The sequence below is a fragment of the Anomaloglossus baeobatrachus genome, unplaced genomic scaffold (genome assembly GCF_048569485.1).
Source record: "Anomaloglossus baeobatrachus isolate aAnoBae1 unplaced genomic scaffold, aAnoBae1.hap1 Scaffold_470, whole genome shotgun sequence".
Lineage (NCBI taxonomy): Eukaryota > Metazoa > Chordata > Amphibia > Anura > Aromobatidae > Anomaloglossus > Anomaloglossus baeobatrachus.
The window spans coordinates 11,052-31,852 of NW_027444043.1; the positions used below are offsets into that span (position 1 = coordinate 11,052).

At 44.2% G+C, this 20,801-nt stretch overlaps 1 pseudogene; it reads left to right on the forward strand.

Moving 5' to 3' along the window:
* The first annotated feature begins 5,292 nt into the window (after window positions 1–5,292).
* LOC142281308 (U2 spliceosomal RNA) lies at window positions 5,293–5,498 on the forward strand (annotated as a pseudogene).
* The last annotated feature ends 15,303 nt before the right edge of the window (window positions 5,499–20,801 follow it).

A 20,801-nucleotide genomic window follows, 5' to 3' on the forward strand; every position in this document is an offset into this window, starting at 1 on the left:
GTAACACACAACTCCTCACCTTGATATCATGGTGATTTATGGTCAGAATGACTTCAATGCGATCAGTGATTTCTATTCTAGCTCTGCTCACATAGATTTTATATCCACACTCAACTATAGGCCGTTCTTCATATTTTGGGGGCTTTTAGTCAGATATACTAGTTTGTGCCTGTATAGTATTGGTGTAGATGGGAGTGTAGGGCATGGGTTACATGGCACTGTGGTGGAATACTGATGGGAGGTATTGGTGCTGTGTTTGATGCTTCTACTGGGTATTTTCCTACAAATACTGGAACAGCTCACTGCTTAGAATGATCCTTCCCAGCTCTATAATATATTATATATACCCCACAATGCAGGCTCACACACACATTTGTCTCAAGTGTGTTGTAGGGACACAGATACAGTCTTGGTCATGTGACTAAAGGCTACTTTACACACTGCGACATCGGTCCCGATATCGCTAGTGTGGGTACCCGCCCCCATCTGTTGCGCGACACGGGCAAATCGCTGCCCATGCCGCACAACACCGACCAGACCCGTCACACATACTTACCTGCCCGGCGACGTCGCTGTGTCCGGCGAACCGCCTCCTTTCTAAGGGGGCGGTCCGTGCGGCGTCACAGCGACGTCACTGAGCGACCGCCCAATAGCAGCGGAGGGGCGGAGATGAGTGGCCGGAACATCCCGCCCACCTCCTTCCTTCCTCATAGCGGCTGGGAGGCAGGTAAGGAGAGGTTCCTCGTTTCTGCGGTGTCACACGGAGCGATGTGTGCTACCGCAGGAGCGACGAACTACATCGTTACTGCTGCAGTAACGATAATCGAGAATGGAGACCCATGTCACCGATGAGCGATTTTGCACGTTTTTGCAACGATGCAAAATCGCTCATCGGTATCACACGCAGCAACATCGCTAATGCGGCCGGATGTGCGTCACAAATTCCGTGACCCCAACGACTCCGCATTAGCGATGTCGCAGCGTGTAAAGCCCCCTTTAGTGGGAGTGGTGTACAGGGTCTTAGCAGTAAAGAGTATTCCATATTTCTGCCAGATACCCACAGAGATATTGAAATCTGAAAAAAGAGACTTCTGCTCATTGAAGGTAAGAACTGCTCACATAGCGTTCAACTCCACAGCAAACGAGTGCTCTAGCACTGGCATCTCAGCAGGGATATTCCCCTACTACACATGTGTGTCTAGGTCACTGTGACAGTTTACAGGACATAACTCAGGGCACCTAGACAGAAGGCAGAGGGACTACTTTCTATTTCTGGTGTAGAGCTTAGTACAATATATATATATTTATACTATTACATGGGACACATGTACCTTGTATTACCATTATTCGCTGTATATGAACCCCTTTTCTCCGGGCATTATTTGTCTATAGCATTTTTCACGAACCTGAGGCAACTGAGAACCCTTCAGTGAAGGAATTCCACTAACCCTCACAATACCTACCAGGGGCCTCCCTGCAGTAACTCAGGTAGTTGTACCCATTCTCTTTCCGCATTCTATGTGTTCTTCTTCTTTCTTCTTTTTTTTCTTTTTTCTTCTTTTTATTTCTATCATGTAGTTCAGGGGTTTATAGATATATGTCCTGCATCTCATATTTCCTTTAGTGGTGCTTCTTACCCATTCTCATATCATTTACCCTAGTATTTCATGATCCTGAGGCGACTGAGAACCCTTTAATAAAGGAATCCTTTTTCACCTGAATTGTCAAGTGATACTTACCAGTGACTATCACGTAATGTTACAGGTAGTTCCATTTTCTTCCTCTTCTTTCTCTCCTTTCTTCTTTGTCACACGGTCCATTGTGTTATAGCCCACGTGTCATAATAACACTTGTACCATCTTTTCATTTAGATTCCACCTACAATTATTTACCGATTCCAGTTCTGGAATAGGCTTTCATCATCTACTCACTAGAATTCTCAAGTTCATAAGGTACTGAGACATATACATGTTCACACCATTATAAAGAACAAAGTATAAACATTGAGGTTTTTCTCACACCCATGTTCCTGTGTTCTTTGATATGATATGTGTTCATTTCCTTCACTATATAGGATTGCAAGTTTTCCATTTGTACCTTAATGGCAATGACGCTATACAATTGAACACATATCATCCTGTTATCCATATAGGTGTGTATTTACCTGCTTGACTATTTTTGGTTGTTTGATCCAGAATGTTTCTCCAGATAGGTCATGTGGAAATTTTCTTTCCTCAGTACAAATGTTTTCACTATGGCTTTGGAAAATTTTTTTGTATGTGCATCATGGTCATTTGACCCATTGTACTCTCAAGTAGCAATATATTGTACTGTTATGTTGTACTATGTACTAATTACGTGTTTATATGGTTTTGTAACCCTTTATGATCTTAGATAACTTTATCCTTGATAAAGACCTAAAAACAAGCTCGAAACGTTGGATGAATTATCCTTTTGCACAAATAAAGAATTTTCAGCATTCTAAGAGTTCTTTTCTTACGTTATTGATCACTATAGTGTGCCAGAGCTATTTCTATTGAATTAACTCTTATTTTTTCTGAGCACCTGCTATATACACAGTGAGCCAGACATATTCAATTTTCATTCAGAAGGCAGAGGGAAGCCTTAGCAGCTGAGCCTATATCTTGGCTTGTGAGCATTAGAACAGGCCGGCGATTACAGGGTAACATGAAAAATGTCCAGCTTGCATTATGACTAGAACATGACAATATCCTTTTAAGTACTAACCTATGATGCGTTCCTAAGCAGTTGATGTTATATGTTCTACATTTCATTTTCTGCATACTTTACAAGTAGTAGAATTTGCTTTGATATAGGCAACTGGATTTTCACAATGAAAAGGCAAAGGATAACGCCCGAAAAAGACGCCATACATTATGTCAGTGCCATCACTGACAAACCTGGATTGACCATGAAATACATCAATCCCCTTAAAGGTGAGTTAAAACAAGTTTTAACTAAATTGCCTTAATATTGTCATGCATTAGAATGACTGTCTTAGGTAATGATAAATATTTTCTACAGGAAGAGGAGTGTTTGCTGAAACTGAAATCGAAAAAGGGAGTTTTGTTGCAGAATATCGAGGTGAGCTCACGTATGCACTTACGATGGTAGACAACTACTCGAGATTTATGGTTGTGGTACAAGTCAAAGATCTAATGGCCCATACTGCAGCGAAGGTCTTCCAAGCACACTTATGCAGACCTCATGGCTACTCAGAGAGAGTCCTCACAGATCAAGGCACTGCCTTTGAAGCGGAAATCTTCAAGGACTTCTGCAGCTTTTACCGATGCAGGAAGATGCGTACTACACCCTACCATGCTCAAACCAATGGTTATCAACCTGCTCAGGACTTTACCCCATATTCCAGATGTGGCCTTACAAGTGATTTATAGAGGGGTAACAATACGTTGGGATCATCGGATCTAATCTCCCTTTTTATACACCCTAAAATCTTGTTTGCGTTAGAATAAACAATAACATCATAAAGGTATAGCAGTACCGTTTCAAAGTTTCGGTGTCCCAAGCAGCATTCCATCAGCCTCTGGAAGGTTCCTGGCAAATTGCACAGCTCGAAGGGCATGCTTTTGAACTCGCAGAGACCCATCGGGGTGGCAAAGGCGGTCTTCTTCCGGTCTGCCTCAGCAACGGACACTTGCCAATAGTGACTAGTGAGATCAAGGGTAGAAAAATAATTTGCAGTTGTCAATGCAGCTAGCTATTCCTCAATACAGGGGAGTGGTGCTGTCCTTCTTCTTTAACAGGACCAACGGAGCTGCCCAGAGGCTACAACTGTCACGGATAACCCCAGCCTCCTTCATGTTGCTCAATATGTCCTTGGTACACTGGTAATGTGCAGGTAGATTTGGCTTATATCTCTCTTTGATGGGTGGGTGTGCACTTGTGGGGATGTAGTGTTTGACCCCTTTTATTTTTCAAAAGTCTAGCGGATGTTTGCTGAAGACTTGCTCGTATTCTTGCACTAGCCTGTAGACCCCCTTCTTGTGATGTGAAGGTGTGGAGTCAGTGCCTACGTGTAATTCCTTACACCACTCCTCTGGCTGACTTGGTGAGCTGTCACTGAATGGGTGGGCTGAAGCAATGGTGGATGCTGCTGTTTGGATAGCATGTGTATCTACTGAGAACAGCTTATCAATGGTGGCAAATCGGAGCAGCTTAATCTTTTGCTCTCCGCAGTTCAACACTCTCATGGGCACTCTTCCCTTCCATATTAATGAATAAAACTATGATGTAAATAGCATATAGATACCCCACAAATGCAGATAAAAGTAGGTTATGGGAAAAGGGGGAAGAGAGAAACAGGAAAATAGTGGAATAAAGTATAACTTCCAGGTGGGAGAGGAAATGGCAGCACAGCCAGTGGAGGTGAAGCAAGGGGAGCCTGCAACTAAAGAGTTGAGAGCGTTATCACATGGTGACTGAGCCTGATTGTAACGGGAGCATAGAGGTGCCGATCCTGTCTTACCTGCGTTGGTGTAGAAGTGGGTGTCCTGTGGTGGAGTCAGCTATGTGCAGTGGTGGCCGTGGGTTCTTTTATGTGCGACCGTAGTAATAGCTGTGCCCACTTCCTGTATGGGAGTGGAATGCAGTGAGGCTAATGGAACGCACGCCTGCGCATTTGTGTTTAACGTCGCGCATGTGCAGAACGGAGAAAAGGCTGCGCTCACTTCCTAATGAAAGGGAGTGAGACGCAGCTGGGAAGGGAAGGGAAAAGATTAGGGTTTGGGGATGATGAAAGGGCTTTCTACGGGCAAGGATGGCAAAGGGTGGCAGTGACGGAAAGTCAGGCAGATGGTCCTGTCCTGTCCTGTCCGTCCGTCTTTTTGTATCATGAATTGGAAAGACTGCAAGGGGGAGGGGAGGTGCTTGTGCCCAAAAGGAGGAGTTATTCAGATTCATTGCAGTGGGCGGCGGCTGCAAAAAGTACCATTCTCCTTGTTTTTGCTCTGCAAAACAGCCTTTTCAAGGGTTTGGCTTGGGTGACAAAATGTCTTCTGTAGGCGTGGGTTTGTCTCCCTCTCCCTAAGATGTGTCCGGTATAGGCCAGGGTGCCACTCAAGGCCGTAACCAATTCGGGTTATAGCTTCTCAGCCTTTTGGCTAAGATCAAGTGTAGTTTCGGAGGACGCTACCTTGGTCGGTACTGGAAGGTGCCTGGGATTGCACGTCTGCCGGCCTTGAGGGAGTGTGTGCGCCTTCTGGTGACACATAGCCCTCTTGTGCCTGGACGGTTCCCAGGCAACGGGAGGCGATCACCTTTGTTATTTTGAAGTCCTACTGATAAACAGAAAAAAAAAAAATTAAATCTGTTCTTATCAGTTTAATATCTGATACGTCCCCTCTCTAGGGACCATATATTAAATGGATTTTTAGAACAAGGAGATGGAAAAAATCTTGCTCTGTCCACTCCACGCATTGACCTGGTATTGCAGTACCTCCAGGACCGGTGCACCCCTTCTTAACCGAGTTTCCAAAAGCAGAACTCAATTCACCTGATTCAAATGAGCCTCATTAGTGAATTGAAAGAAAGCAAAAACTTTATATGCACCTCAATTTGGCCAATTCACTTTTCACACTTTCACCCTTTTTTTTTATCTTTCACACCTTTTACTTGCTTTATTGATGCAAAAGCTGTGCCAAATAGCAAACTCATCTCCACTCAACTTGACCAACTCTGCTATGTCCCGTGCAGTATCTTATTCTCAGTCTTATCTAGATCATTTGCAATTGAATAGAATAGATCCCTTTTGGACACATTGGATTCAGCTGCTGCAGTGACTGCAGGTGTTAGAAGATGCAGACTTGGCATCAGGTGCTGGCTATCAGATTCCACTCCAATTAAAGCTTCCATTGTTTTTCGGTGTTTTCTTTGAGCAATGATGATGTCTTTAGTGATCTGTTGGCTCCCTCTCCTGGAGGAAGAGTTTGCTTGCTCTTGGACTTTCAAAAAGAGAGGTCATGATAGACATTTAGCTTCTGAGCCCAATTGGGGACAGTCATGGGTGATGAATAGAGTTGAGCGCGGTTCGTGGTTCGTGGTTCTCCAGTTCGCGGCTCGAGTGATTTTTGGGCTGTTCGAGATCGAACTAGAACTCGAGCTTTTTGCTAAAAGCTCGATAGTTCTAGATACGTTCGAGAACGGTTCTAGCAGCAAAAAGCAGGGCTTTTTACAGCTACAGTGAGCAGGAGCCATCGCTGGCAGCCTGCCACAAGCTGGTAACCAAGATAAACATCGGGTATCCAAGCAAAGCGCTTTGGTTAGTAACCCGATGTTTATCTTAGTTACGTGCAGGAAGCCCACACTTTCCCGCTCAGCTCGCTCCACCCCCTCCTGCCCGCGGCATGTACACATACATACACATACACAAACACACACACACACACACATCCACCCCCCCCCCCCGCCCGCCCGCCCGCCCGCTCGCTCGCTCGCTCGCTCGGCTTACCTGCGGTGATGAAGTCCCGCCATCCCGACCTCAGCGCTGTCACTGTCCTCCATGGCCGCCGCTTGTCACATCACCTCTCGCTTCCGACCCGAGACTGACACTGGCGGTGACGTCACGGACCTCTCGCGATACTTGATGTGAAGGCGCCGGTCATTGACCTCAGTGACAGGGGCTGTCAGTGTGCTGGAGATCAGCGCAGGTAATGTACCTCACTGACAGCAGCACTTCTCATGCCCTGCAGTGACCTGGGCTGACCCATTGATGTTAGCTCAGGTCACTGCACTGCTCTCCCAGCCAATGGGGAACATCCTGCTCTTCATTGACTGGGACAGTGTGCATCGTCATGGCAACCCCTTGGATTACACCAGACTTGGATTTGTTTTTCAATCTAATAAATTGGTTAAAGAGGGAATGTTTTGGGGAGTGTTTTTTCAAATAAAAATGTGTTTGTCGTGTATTTTTTTTTATTACTGACTGGGTTGGTGATGTCGGGTATCTGATAGACGCCTGACCTCACCAACCCCAGGGCTTGATGCCAGGTGACATTACACATCTGGTATTAACCCCAAATATTACCCCGTTTGCCACCGCACCAGGGCGCGGGATGAGCTGGGGCGAAGCACCAGGATTGGCGCATCTAATGGATGCGCCACTTCTGGGGCGGCTGCGGCCTGCTATTTTTAGGCTGGGGAGATTCCAATAACCATGGACCTCCCTAGTCTGAGAATATCAGGCCCCAGCTGTCTGCTTTACCTTGGCTGGTGATCCAATTTTGGGGGACCCCTACGTGGTTTTTTTTTTTAATTATTTATTTAATTTAAAATAACAGCGTGGGGTGCCCTCAGTTTTGGATTACCAGCCAAGGTGAGGTTGCCAGCTGTGGTCTGCAGGCTGCAGCCGTCTGCTTTACCCTAGCTGGCTACAAAACTAGGGGGAACCCTATGTCATTTTTTTTTTCATTTTTTTGGCTAAATACAAAGCTAAGCACCCCTTAGTGCCACATGAAAGGTACCAAAGGGTGTTCCACTTTTTCTCCATTTTTTTCTCCACTTTCTCTCCACTTTTTCTCCACTTTTTCTCCATTTTTTTCTCCACTTATTCTCCACTTTTTCTCCTCTTATTCTCCACTTTTTCTCCACTTTTTCTCCACTTTTTCTCCTCTTATTCTCCACTTTTTCTCCACTTTTTCTCCACTTTTTCTCCATTTTTTTCTCCACTTTCTCCACTTTTTTCTCCACTTTTTCTCCTCTTATGCTCCACTTTTTCTCCACTTTTTCTCCACTTTTTCTCCTCTTATGCTCCACTTTTTCTCCACTTTTTCTCCACTTTTTCTCCATTTTTTTCTCCACTTATTCTCCACTTTTTCTCCTCTTATTCTCCACTTTTTCTCCACTTTTTCTCCACTTTTTCTCCTCTTATTCTCCACTTTTTCTCCACTTTTTCTCCACTTTATCTCCATTTTTTTCTCCACTTTCTCCACTTTTTCTCCACTTTTTTCTCCACTTTTTCTCCTCTTATGCTCCACTTTTTCTCCTCTTAATCTCCACTTTTTCTCCACTTTTTCTCCACTTTTTCTCCACTTTTTTCTCCACTTTTTCTCCTCTTATGCTCCACTTTTTCTCCACTTTTTCTCCACTTTTTCTCCACTTTTTCTCCTCTTAATCTCCACTTTTTCTCCTCTTATGCTCCACTTTTTCTCCACTTTTTCTCCACTTTTTCTCCTCTTATGCTCCACTTTTTCTCCACTTTTTCTCCTCTTAATCTCCACTTTTTCTCCTCTTATGCTCCACTTTTTCTCCACTTTTTCTCCACTTTTTCTCCTCTTATGCTCCACTTTTTCTCCACTTTTTCTCCACTTTTTCTCCTCTTATGCTCCACTTTTTCTCCACTTTTTCTCCACTTTTTTCTCCACTTTTTCTCCTCTTATGCTCCACTTTTTCTCCACTTTTTCTCCACTTATGCTCCACTTTTTCTCCACTTTTTCTCCACTTTTTTCTCCACTTTTTCTCCTCTTAATCTCCACTTTTTCTCCACTTTTTCTCCACTTTTTCTCCACTTTTTCTCCACTTTTTTCTCCACTTTTTCTCCACTTTTTCTCCACTTTTTCTCCACTTTTTCTCCTCTTATTCTCCACTTTTTCTCCACTTTTTCTCCACTTTTTCTCCATTTTTTTCTCCACTTTCTCCACTTTTTTCTCCACTTTTTCTCCTCTTATGCTCCACTTTTTCTCCACTTTTTCTCCACTTTTTCTCCTCTTATGCTCCACTTTTTCTCCACTTTTTCTCCACTTTTTCTCCATTTTTTTCTCCACTTATTCTCCACTTTTTCTCCTCTTATTCTCCACTTTTTCTCCACTTTTTCTCCACTTTTTCTCCTCTTATTCTCCACTTTTTCTCCACTTTATCTCCATTTTTTTCTCCACTTTCTCCACTTTTTCTCCACTTTTTTCTCCACTTTTTCTCCTCTTATGCTCCACTTTTTCTCCTCTTAATCTCCACTTTTTCTCCACTTTTTCTCCACTTTTTCTCCACTTTTTTCTCCACTTTTTCTCCTCTTATGCTCCACTTTTTCTCCACTTTTTCTCCACTTTTTCTCCACTTTTTCTTCTCTTAATCTCCACTTTTTCTCCTCTTATGCTCCACTTTTTCTCCACTTTTTCTCCACTTTTTCTCCTCTTATGCTCCACTTTTTCTCCACTTTTTCTCCTCTTAATCTCCACTTTTTCTCCTCTTATGCTCCACTTTTTCTCCACTTTTTCTCCACTTTTTCTCCTCTTATGCTCCACTTTTTCTCCACTTTTTCTCCACTTTTTCTCCTCTTATGCTCCACTTTTTCTCCACTTTTTCTCCACTTTTTTCTCCACTTTTTCTCCTCTTATGCTCCACTTTTTCTCCACTTTTTCTCCACTTATGCTCCACTTTTTCTCCACTTTTTCTCCACTTTTTTCTCCACTTTTTCTCCTCTTAATCTCCACTTTTTCTCCACTTTTTCTCCACTTTTTCTCCACTTTTTCTCCACTTTTTCTCCACTTTTTTCTCCACTTTTTCTCCACTTTTTCTCCACTTTTTCTCCACTTTTTCTCCTCTTATTCTCCACTTTTTCTCCACTTTTTCTCCACTTTTTCTCCATTTTTTTCTCCACTTTCTCCACTTTTTTCTCCACTTTTTCTCCTCTTATGCTCCACTTTTTCTCCACTTTTTCTCCACTTTTTCTCCTCTTATGCTCCACTTTTTCTCCACTTTTTCTCCACTTTTTCTCCATTTTTTTCTCCACTTATTCTCCACTTTTTCTCCTCTTATTCTCCACTTTTTCTCCACTTTTTCTCCACTTTTTCTCCTCTTATTCTCCACTTTTTCTCCACTTTTTCTCCACTTTATCTCCATTTTTTTCTCCACTTTCTCCACTTTTTCTCCACTTTTTTCTCCACTTTTTCTCCTCTTATGCTCCACTTTTTCTCCTCTTAATCTCCACTTTTTCTCCACTTTTTCTCCACTTTTTCTCCACTTTTTTCTCCACTTTTTCTCCTCTTATGCTCCACTTTTTCTCCACTTTTTCTCCACTTTTTCTCCACTTTTTCTCCTCTTAATCTCCACTTTTTCTCCTCTTATGCTCCACTTTTTCTCCACTTTTTCTCCACTTTTTCTCCTCTTATGCTCCACTTTTTCTCCACTTTTTCTCCTCTTAATCTCCACTTTTTCTCCACTTTTTCTCCACTTTTTCTCCACTTTTTCTCCACTTTTTCTCCACTTTTTTCTCCACTTTTTCTCCACTTTTTCTCCACTTTTTCTCCACTTTTTCTCCTCTTATTCTCCACTTTTTCTCCACTTTTTCTCCACTTTTTCTCCATTTTTTTCTCCACTTTCTCCACTTTTTTCTCCACTTTTTCTCCTCTTATGCTCCACTTTTTCTCCACTTTTTCTCCACTTTTTCTCCTCTTATGCTCCACTTTTTCTCCACTTTTTCTCCACTTTTTCTCCATTTTTTTCTCCACTTATTCTCCACTTTTTCTCCTCTTATTCTCCACTTTTTCTCCACTTTTTCTCCACTTTTTCTCCTCTTATTCTCCACTTTTTCTCCACTTTTTCTCCACTTTATCTCCATTTTTTTCTCCACTTTCTCCACTTTTTCTCCACTTTTTTCTCCACTTTTTCTCCTCTTATGCTCCACTTTTTCTCCTCTTAATCTCCACTTTTTCTCCACTTTTTCTCCACTTTTTCTCCACTTTTTTCTCCACTTTTTCTCCTCTTATGCTCCACTTTTTCTCCACTTTTTCTCCACTTTTTCTCCACTTTTTCTCCTCTTAATCTCCACTTTTTCTCCTCTTATGCTCCACTTTTTCTCCACTTTTTCTCCACTTTTTCTCCTCTTATGCTCCACTTTTTCTCCACTTTTTCTCCTCTTAATCTCCACTTTTTCTCCTCTTATGCTCCACTTTTTCTCCACTTTTTCTCCACTTTTTCTCCTCTTATGCTCCACTTTTTCTCCACTTTTTCTCCACTTTTTCTCCTCTTATGCTCCACTTTTTCTCCACTTTTTCTCCACTTTTTTCTCCACTTTTTCTCCTCTTATGCTCCACTTTTTCTCCACTTTTTCTCCACTTATGCTCCACTTTTTCTCCACTTTTTCTCCACTTTTTTCTCCACTTTTTCTCCTCTTAATCTCCACTTTTTCTCCACTTTTTCTCCACTTTTTCTCCACTTTTTCTCCACTTTTTCTCCACTTTTTTCTCCACTTTTTCTCCACTTTTTCTCCTCTTATGTTCCACTTATTCTCCACTTTTTCTCCACTTTTTCTCTACTTTTTCTATGGTCGGTCTACCCATTAGCTCTGCCATGCATAGTGTAGCTCTACACCTACTGCACATGTTACTTTATGATTGACATCTCTTTCGTACCAGAGCTGTCTAAGTCTACTCTGACCCCATATTTGTCATTACTATATTGTCCTTGTACTGTATTATGACATTTGTATCATGTGTTTCATTTCTTGCTGTGTTGCAATTTTTTTGCTGCATCCCAATTGTACCTCTACATTGTTCGAGTTTATGTTATTGTTCTCTCACTCTTATGTGATACTGATTATTGTCATTTTTCATGATTACATGCAGATAAGTCCAATCTGACGAAGGCTCAGGCCGAAACGTCATTTGTAACTTGTTTTGGACAAAAACATATATGCTTATGAAAAAAAAATTTTCTTAATACGGACCAATAAAGAGTGATTTTGCATTACTATCCGTTGTGACTTACTGACTTAGTCTGGGAGATATAGAGTGCCGAGGTTACTCACTAATTTTATCTATTATTACCTCTGAGCACCTATATACCAGTGAGCAGAGCTTCCTCTACAGTAGTTCTCCTGATTAGGCATGCCCTTACCTCATGAGCAGGGCATTGCAGCTTTGGTAGCAACCATTACGACATGGACTCTGCTGCTGTGGACCCGGGGAGAGTGAGTGCAGATTCATTGCACCCACACTCCTCACATGAAGGGTCCGCACTCCTAGAAAATGGGGGATACGTTCCCTGAGTGTCTCCCCCCCCATATTCTAGACGGTCCAGAGTCGTCGTGGGACCCCTTTATTTTTTTTCTTACAATAAATTGGTGAAAGAGGAAATGTTTTGGGGACTGTTTTTTCAAATAAATTTCTTTTGTCGATTTTTTGTTTTTGTTAGTACTGACAGTTTATGATGTTGGGTATCTAATAGACGCCATGACATCACAAACTGCTGGGCTTGATCTCAGGTGACTTTACAGCTAGTATCAACCCGATTTATTACCCCGTTTGCCACTGCACCAGGGCACGGGATGAGCTGGGGTGAAGCGCCAGGATTGGCGCATCTAGTGGATGCGCCACGTCTGGGGTGCCTGCGGCCTGCTATTTTTAGGCTGTGAAGGCCCAATAACTATGGACCTTCCCACCCTGAGAATACCAGACCACAGCTGTCCGCTTTACCTTGGCTGGTGATCCAATTTGGGGGGTCCCCTACTTTTATTGTGTAATTATTAATATTTATAAAATAATTATAAAAAAGAGCCTGAGGGGACCTCCACATTGGATCCCCAACCACGGTAAAGCTGCCAGCTGTGGTTTTCAGGCTACAGCCGTCTGCTTTACCCTAGCTGGCTATCAAAAATGGGGGGACCCAACGTAATTTTTTTTTTTTAACTATTTTTTAAATAGAAAAAATTAATGGGCTTCCCTGTATTTTGATTGCCAACCAAGGTAACGGCAGGCAGATGGGGGTGGCAACCCATAGCTGTCTGCTTTATCTGCGCTGAGAATCAAAAATACCGCGGAGCGCTACGTCATTTTTTTAAAGATTTATTTTTACAGCACTGTGATGTCCAGCAATCAAAATACAGGGAAGCCCATTTTATTTTTAGTTATTTAAATAAATAATTAAAAAAAATATATGTTAGCTCCCACTGCATTTTTTGTATTGCTAGCTAAGGGTAATCCAAGCAGCTACTGGCTGCTAACCCCCACTGCTTGGTGTTACCTTCACTGGCAATGGAAAATCCAGGGAAGCATTTTTTTTTTTTTTTGCCAAAAAGCTACAAAAAAAGGACGTGAGCTTCGCCATATTTTTGTATGCTAGCCAAGTATAGCAGGCAGGTGCTGGAAGAGTTGGATACAGCGCCAGAAGATGGCGCTTCTATGAAAATGCCATTTTCTGAGGCGGCTGCAGACTGCAAATCGCAGCAGTGGGGCCCAGAAAGCTCAGGCCAACCTGTGCTGCGGATTCCAATCCCCAGCTGCCTAGTTGTACCTGGCTGGACACAAAAATGGGGCAAAGCCTACGTCATTTGTTTTCTAATTATTTCATGAAATTCATGAAATAATAAAAAAAGGGCTTCCCTTTATTTTTGGTTCCCAGCCGGGTACAAATAGGCAACTGGGGGTTGGGGGCAGCCGTACCTGCCTGCTGTACCTGGCTAGCATACAAAAATATGGCGAAGCCACATAATTTTTTCAGGGGGCAAAAAACTTCTGCATACAGTCCTGGATGGAGTATGCTGAGCCTTGTAGTTCTGCAGCTGCTGTCTGTCTGTATGGAGAAGAGCAGACAGCAGCTGCAGAACTACAAGGCTCAGCATACTCCATCCAGGACTGCATGCAGAAGTTTTTTGCCCACCAAAAAAATGACGTGGGCTTCGCCATATTTTTGTATGCTAGCCAGGTACAGCTGGCAGCCACGGGCTGCCTCCAACCCCCAGTTGCCTATTTGTACCCGGCTGGGAACCAAAAATATAGGGAAGCCCGTTTTTTTTAATTATTTCACTTATTTCATGAAATAATTAAAAAACAAATGACGTGGGCTTCGCCCTATTTTTGTGTCCAGCCGGGTACAACTAGGCAGCTGGGGATTGGAATCCGCAGCACAGGTTAGCCCGAGGTTTGTGGGCGCCTCTGCTGCGGATTTCAGTCCGCAGCCGTCCCAGAAAATGGCGCTCTCATAGAAGCGCCATCATCTGGCGCTGTATCCAACTCTTCCAACAGCCCTGGAGCCGGGTGGCTTGTTGGGTAATCATGAGTTAATACTGGCTTTGTTTTACCAGCCAGTATTAAGCCAGAGATTCTTAATGTCAGGCACGTTTGACCCGGCCATTAAGAATCTCCAATAAAGGGTTAAAAAAAGACACCACACAGAGAAAAAATACTTTAATAGAAATAAATACACAGACACATTAGAGACTCCATCTTTATTACCCCTGTCAGCCCTCCACGATCCTGCTCTTCTGTCTTCTTTCTTTCTAGTGTAGTAGTAGTGACGATTGTAGTGAGGGGCATCACTTGGGGCTGGGGAACCTCCATCCTAACTACAATGCTCACTACAATCGGGAAGCAGCGTGCAGCCTTCACTCCGTGAGTGATCACTGCTGGCTGCTAGCGGTAACAGCGGTAACGCTGACAGACGCGTTACCATAGCAACGGTGCTCCCGGAGCCGCGGTTAGCGGTGACGTCACCGCTAACTGCGTTGCTATGGCAACGGTGATCTCCGTTAATGACCGGCTGTGTCAGCCGGTCCCTAACGGAACGGGGAGTCGACCGTGTGCTAGAGCATGTCGCCGGTACACGGCGATACACATATGTGCACCGTGTACCGGAGAGATGCACTCGCAGGTCCTACATGACGTGTCATAGTCATGTGACCAGTCTGTAGCCAATGAGATAATAGCCACGTGACTGGTCACATGGCTATTTTGACGTCACGATAGGTCCTGCTTCTCTGCTGGCAGTGCAGGTCACCGGGAGGATTCAGCGATCATCGGATGGAATAGCGGCAGGAGACAGAGTGCAGAAGGGATCGCGAGGACCGGTAAGTGTTATGGCAATGTTTATTAACTGTTTGTGTACATTTATAATGCATTTTTATGTGTTTGTGATTGCCTCCCATTATAGCCTATTGGTTCTAGTTCGGTTCGTCGAACGTTCGACGAACCGAACTCGAACGGGACCCCCGTTCGGCGAACCGGCCTCGAGCCGAACCGGGACCGGTTCGCTCATCTCTAGTGATGAATGTTTTGCAACCTGCTGCGAAGCCTGATACCGCAATATAAGGAACGTCAAATACTAAGAATGGGCGGCCTATGAAAGAATTAGTACTTTCATTAAGCATACTTAAACGGCTAATTGGGAATAGACAAACTGTAAAAAGCCCTCTGAGAAAGCCCCTCTCTATCCTTTGTCAGTAAGCTTTTCTGTAGTCTGCCTGTTGATGTATTTTCCGTTTGAACAGTGCACAACATGAAGTGACGGAACACTGGCTTGTCACAATGTCCCCCGCTGACATCACAATAGCGCTGCTGCCTAGAAAGCCAGCTGCGCAGCAGAAGTTGCTCTTTGGGTGGGATGGTGGGCTAATGTATCTATTCCTGCTTGGTGAGAGTTTGACATGATCTAGAGCAACGAGTTCCAGCGGCTAGCGGTTGATTATTGGCTGTAATGGGGCTTTCTGGCTGGTGCTAGCCTTTCTTCTTAGCACACAGGAACCACAATCCCTACACCATGCTTCGATGGATTCTCTCATCCCAGCCCAGTAAAACTACATATTTCACACAGTTATAGGCAGCCCATGGGCATTCACCTGGATTAAAACCCATAACAGCTCATAGACCAAACAATCAATCTACCACTGGACCAAAGACAGGAAGCTAAATCCACTGCCTGCGGTAACTAACTTAATCCTATAGGCTACTCACACAACAAACCCAAGAGAAAGGAAAAAAACATGGCTTCGATTATCCATCCAATGAAAACGCATAACCATTGTGAGCCATTGGACAATGCAATTGCACACATGGTGACATGGTGCACGGCCCAATGAATCAAGTCTGTACTTCATATTCACGGTTTAAGCCCTTGGGTTTTAATGTGTCCAGAGTACATATCCAGAAAGATTCCCTTTTTTTGTGCTAAGCACAAGTCAACAATACATTGTAAGCAGATTCTATTACCAGTCCCACACCATTTTGTGACGCATAATCACACAGTGGCCCAATTAAGATTCCAAGTCATCGAACATGTCCCAGCCATACGCAGAGGAGGCAATAGAATTAGGAAGCTCAAAGAAAGGGAATCTTTCTGGATATATACTCTGGGCACGTTGGAACCCAAGGGCTTAAACCATGAATATGAAGAACCGACTTGATTCATTGGGCCGTGCACATTTTTTCTAACGCCCGGTTCTTTTTCGTGTTCACACTATATATGGTTCCACTATGTATGGAGTTCCATTCTTCCTTGTTTTTTATTTGTCATGTTTGTCATGTCTGATCAACTGGTTACATTATGTCTGATTACCTTGTCTAACAGTTTTTTCTCCCCTTTCTTTACCTTCCATGTTCCCATAGTCACGTGAAATATCCCTGTTGCACTTGATTACGGCTCACTATTCACTATAGGATGTCTTATATCTAACATCACACTCTCACCCATCAGCACTCTATAGGTTTGTATAAGGTATGCGCTTACACATCCGGTCCTCCATAGGTATTTCTACTTATGTAACACTATCCCTATGATCACTCATAACTCATACCCTTGTAGTCAATTACAGCCTCCTCTCTCCCCCCCCTCCCCTTCTCCCTTTCCATCTATAATTTTGCCATATATACTAGCAAACACTCAGTGTACCTAGTGGCATCCTATTCGTGGCTATTTGACCTCGCTATAGTCCCACTAGTGCCAAGACATTTGCAGAGCACATCTGCCTGCGTTGCACACTCCAACTAATTATAAGTAAGCCATTATACTAGCAAACACTCAGTGTACCTAGTGGCATCCTATACGTGGCTATTGGACCTTGCTATAGTCCCACTAGTGCCAAGACATTTGCAGAGCGCATCTGCCTGCGTTGCACACTCCAACTAATTATAAGTAAGCCATTATACTAGCAAACACTCAGTGTACCTAGTGGCATCCTATACGTGGCTATTGGACCTTGCTATAGTCCCACTAGTGCCAAGACATTTGCAGAGCGCATCTGCCTGCGTTGCACACTCCAACTAATTATAAGTAAGCCATTATACTAGCAAACACTCAGTGTACCTAGTGGCATCCTATACGTGGCTATTGGACCTTGCTATAGTCCCACTAGTGCCAAGACATTTGCAGAGCGCATCTGCCTGCGTTGCACACTCCAACTAATTATAAGTAAGCCATTATACTAGCAAAAACTCAGTGTACCTAGTGGCATCCTATCTGTGGCTATTGGACTTTGCTATAGTCCCACTAGTGCAAAGACATTTGCAGAGCACGTCTGCCTGCATTGCACACTCCAACTTTTTTAAACTAAGCAATTTTACTAGCAAACACTCAGTGTACCTAGTGGCATCCTATACGTGGCTATTGGACTTTGCTATAGTCCCACTAGTGCCAAGACATTTGCAGAGCGCATCTGCCTGCGTTGCACACTCCAACTAATTTTAACTTAGCCATTATACTAGCAAACACTCAGTGTACCTAGTGGCATCCTATACGTGGCTATTGGACTTTGCTATAGTCCCACTAGTGCCAAGACATTTGCAGAGCGCATCTGCCTGCGTTGCACACTCCAACTAATTATAAGTAAGCCATTATACTAGCAAACACTCAGTGTACCTAGTGGCATCCTATACGTGGCTATTGGACCTTGCTATAGTCCCACTAGTGCCAAGACATTTGCAGAGCGCATCTGCCTGCGTTGCACACTCCAACTAATTATAAGTAAGCCATTATACTAGCAAACACTCAGTGTACCTAGTGGCATCCTATACGTGGCTATTGGACTTTGCTATAGTCCCACTAGTGCCAAGACATTTGCAGAGCGCATCTGCCTGCGTTGCACACTCCAACTAATTATAAGTAAGCCATTATACTAGCAAACACTCAGTGTACCTAGTGGCATCCTATACGTGGCTATTGGACCTTGCTATAGTCCCACTAGTGCCAAGACATTTGCAGAGCGCATCTGCCTGCGTTGCACACTCCAACTAATTATAAGTAAGCCATTATACTAGCAAATACTCAGTGTACCTAGTGGCATCCTATCTGTGGCTATTGGACTTTGCTATAGTCCCACTAGTGCCAAGACATTTGCAGAGCGCATCTGCCTGCGTTGCACACTCCAACTAATTATAAGTAAGCCATTATACTAGCAAACACTCAGTGTACCTAGTGGCATCCTATACGTGGCTATTGGACTTTGCTATAGTCCCACTAGTGCCAAGACATTTGCAGAGCGCATCTGCCTGCGTTGCACACTCCAACTAATTATAAGTAAGCCATTATACTAGCAAACACTCAGTGTACCTAGTGGCATCCTATACGTGGCTATTGGACTTTGCTATAGTCCCACTAGTGCCAAGACATTTGCAGAGCGCATCTGCCTGCGTTGCACACTCCAACTAATTTTAACTTAGCCATTATACTAGCAAACACTCAGTGTACCTAGTGGCATCCTATACGTGGCTATTGGACTTTGCTATAGTCCCACTAGTGCCAAGACATTTGCAGAGCGCATCTGCCTGCGTTGCACACTCCAACTAATTTTAACTTAGCCATTATACTAGCAAACACTCAGTGTACCTAGTGGCATCCTATACGTGGCTATTGGACTTTGCTATAGTCCCACTAGTGCCAAGACATTTGCAGAGCGCATCTGCCTGCGTTGCACACTCCAACTCATTATAACTAAGTTGCATTGTCAGGGATATTTATTCTTTATTATTCTGCTGTTAATAAAGCTAGACCACCACTGCAATCTTCACCACCTCTCAATTTTTACTACCACATTTTCAGTCCACAATCTTGTCGCAATCAACATGAGTGGCAAAATGACAGATGCTGGTGGAAAGGGGAAGAGGCGTGGTGGAAAAGGCAAAAAAGGTTTTGTCTGTGGGGAAAGTGGCAAAGCTCCATTATCATCTGCTGAAGATAGACCATCTACCAGCAAAAGTAAGATGTCTACTACTTACCGTGGACAATCCGATGTGCTCCCTTTTTTACGGACACGAACAACAGGAAGAAAGGTAGATGATGGGCAAAAAAGGAAAATGCTTGAATGGATCTCAAGTGGTCCAACAAGTGCCCTCTCAGCCACTTCAAGTACCGCATCCAAAAAACACCAGTCCTCTGAGTTGTCATCCCAATCACACTTGATTTCTCCCAGCTCTGAAGTCTCCATCAGCCCTGCACAGTATGGTGGAACTGAGATGGCTGAGTCTGCAGAGCTGTTCAGTCACACTATAGCCTGGGAATCAGAGGTCTGCTCCCAAGCTACAGTGAGTACAGAACAGGAAATGGTCTGCAGTGATGCCCAGAACCTTTGTGACTCTGATTCAGGCCGTGAGGACCAAGTTTCTGAGCATAATGTTGACCCTTTGTCACAAACTGTAACACCTGTGGTTATAGACAATGAGGAACATACTGATGAAGATGAGACGCAGATACCCGATTGGGATGACAACTTAAATATTCGGTCAGGGCAAGAAGAGGCTCGGTCTGAGGGGGAGGGGAGTGCAAACACAACAATTGATGATGAAGTTCTAGATCCCACCTACTGTCAACCCCCAGTCAGGCACTCGAGGAGGTCAACAGAGGCGGTGGAGGAGGATGCAACCGACGACGAAGTTACCTTGCGCCTTCCTGGACAGAGTCGGAGCACTGGTAGCACGTCTACAACTGCATCCTCAGCCACCACTCTGCCTATGAGCATTATTCGGGGTGGATCAACAGGTCGCATGGCCTCTAAGCCTTGCCTAGCCTGGTCCTTTTTTGACATAGAAAAAGATCGCCCAAATCATGTGATATGTAAAATTTGTCATGATTCTCTTAGTAGAGGTCAAAACCTCAGCAGTTTGACAACTTCTTCCATGAATCGTCACATGAATAAATATCATAGGTCCCGGTGGGAAGCTCACTGTGCTGCAATGCTGCAAGAGCGAACCATCCACCGCCCGCCCCTTCCAGTGCATCCGCGCGCTCTTCATCTTCTAGGACTGTGGGGACAGCTGTCACACCTGTTTTTCCACGCCAAACTTCCACCACTGTAACCGCAACAGGCAGTTTGCTTGTAAGGTCGTCAGTTGGTTTGGAAGGGGAAACAAGTGAGTGTGTACAGCTCTCTCAGACATCGATAGCACCAACGTTGGATGAAGGCAACATCATGTCTCCGCCTGCACTTTCCTCACAAACCTGCATTTTTCCAGGGACACCCTACTCAACACCGTCTACACACAGCAGCCAGATCTCTGTCCCTCAGATGTGGTCAAATAAAAGGCCACTTCCTCCGACCCATGACAAAGCTAAGAGGTTGACTCTATCCCTCTGTAAGCTGTTGGCTACCGAAATGCTGCCTTTCCGCCTAGTGGACACACAGGATTTTAGAGACCTTATGTCTGTCGCTGTGCCCCAGTACCAGATGCCTAGTCGCCACTACTTCTCTAAGAAAGGTGTGCCCGTGCTACACCAGCATGTCGCACACAACATCACCGCTTCCTTGAGAAACTCTGTGTGTGAACGGGTGCATTTCACCACCGATACTTGGACCAGTAAGCATGGACAGGGACGTTACATGTCGCTGACTGGGCACTGGGTAACTATGGTGATAGATGGTGAAGGGTCTGCTGCACAAGTCTTGCCGTCCCCACGACTTGTGTGTCAATCCTCTGTCTGTCCAAGTTCCGCCACAGCTTCTGCATCCTCCACCTCATCTGGGTCCTCCACCTCCGCCCCAAGCCTGCCTGGTCAGGCCACCAGCGTTCTCACTGCGCAGAAGGAATCACGCACGCCTCATTACTATGCTGGCAGCAGAGCGTAACGGCATC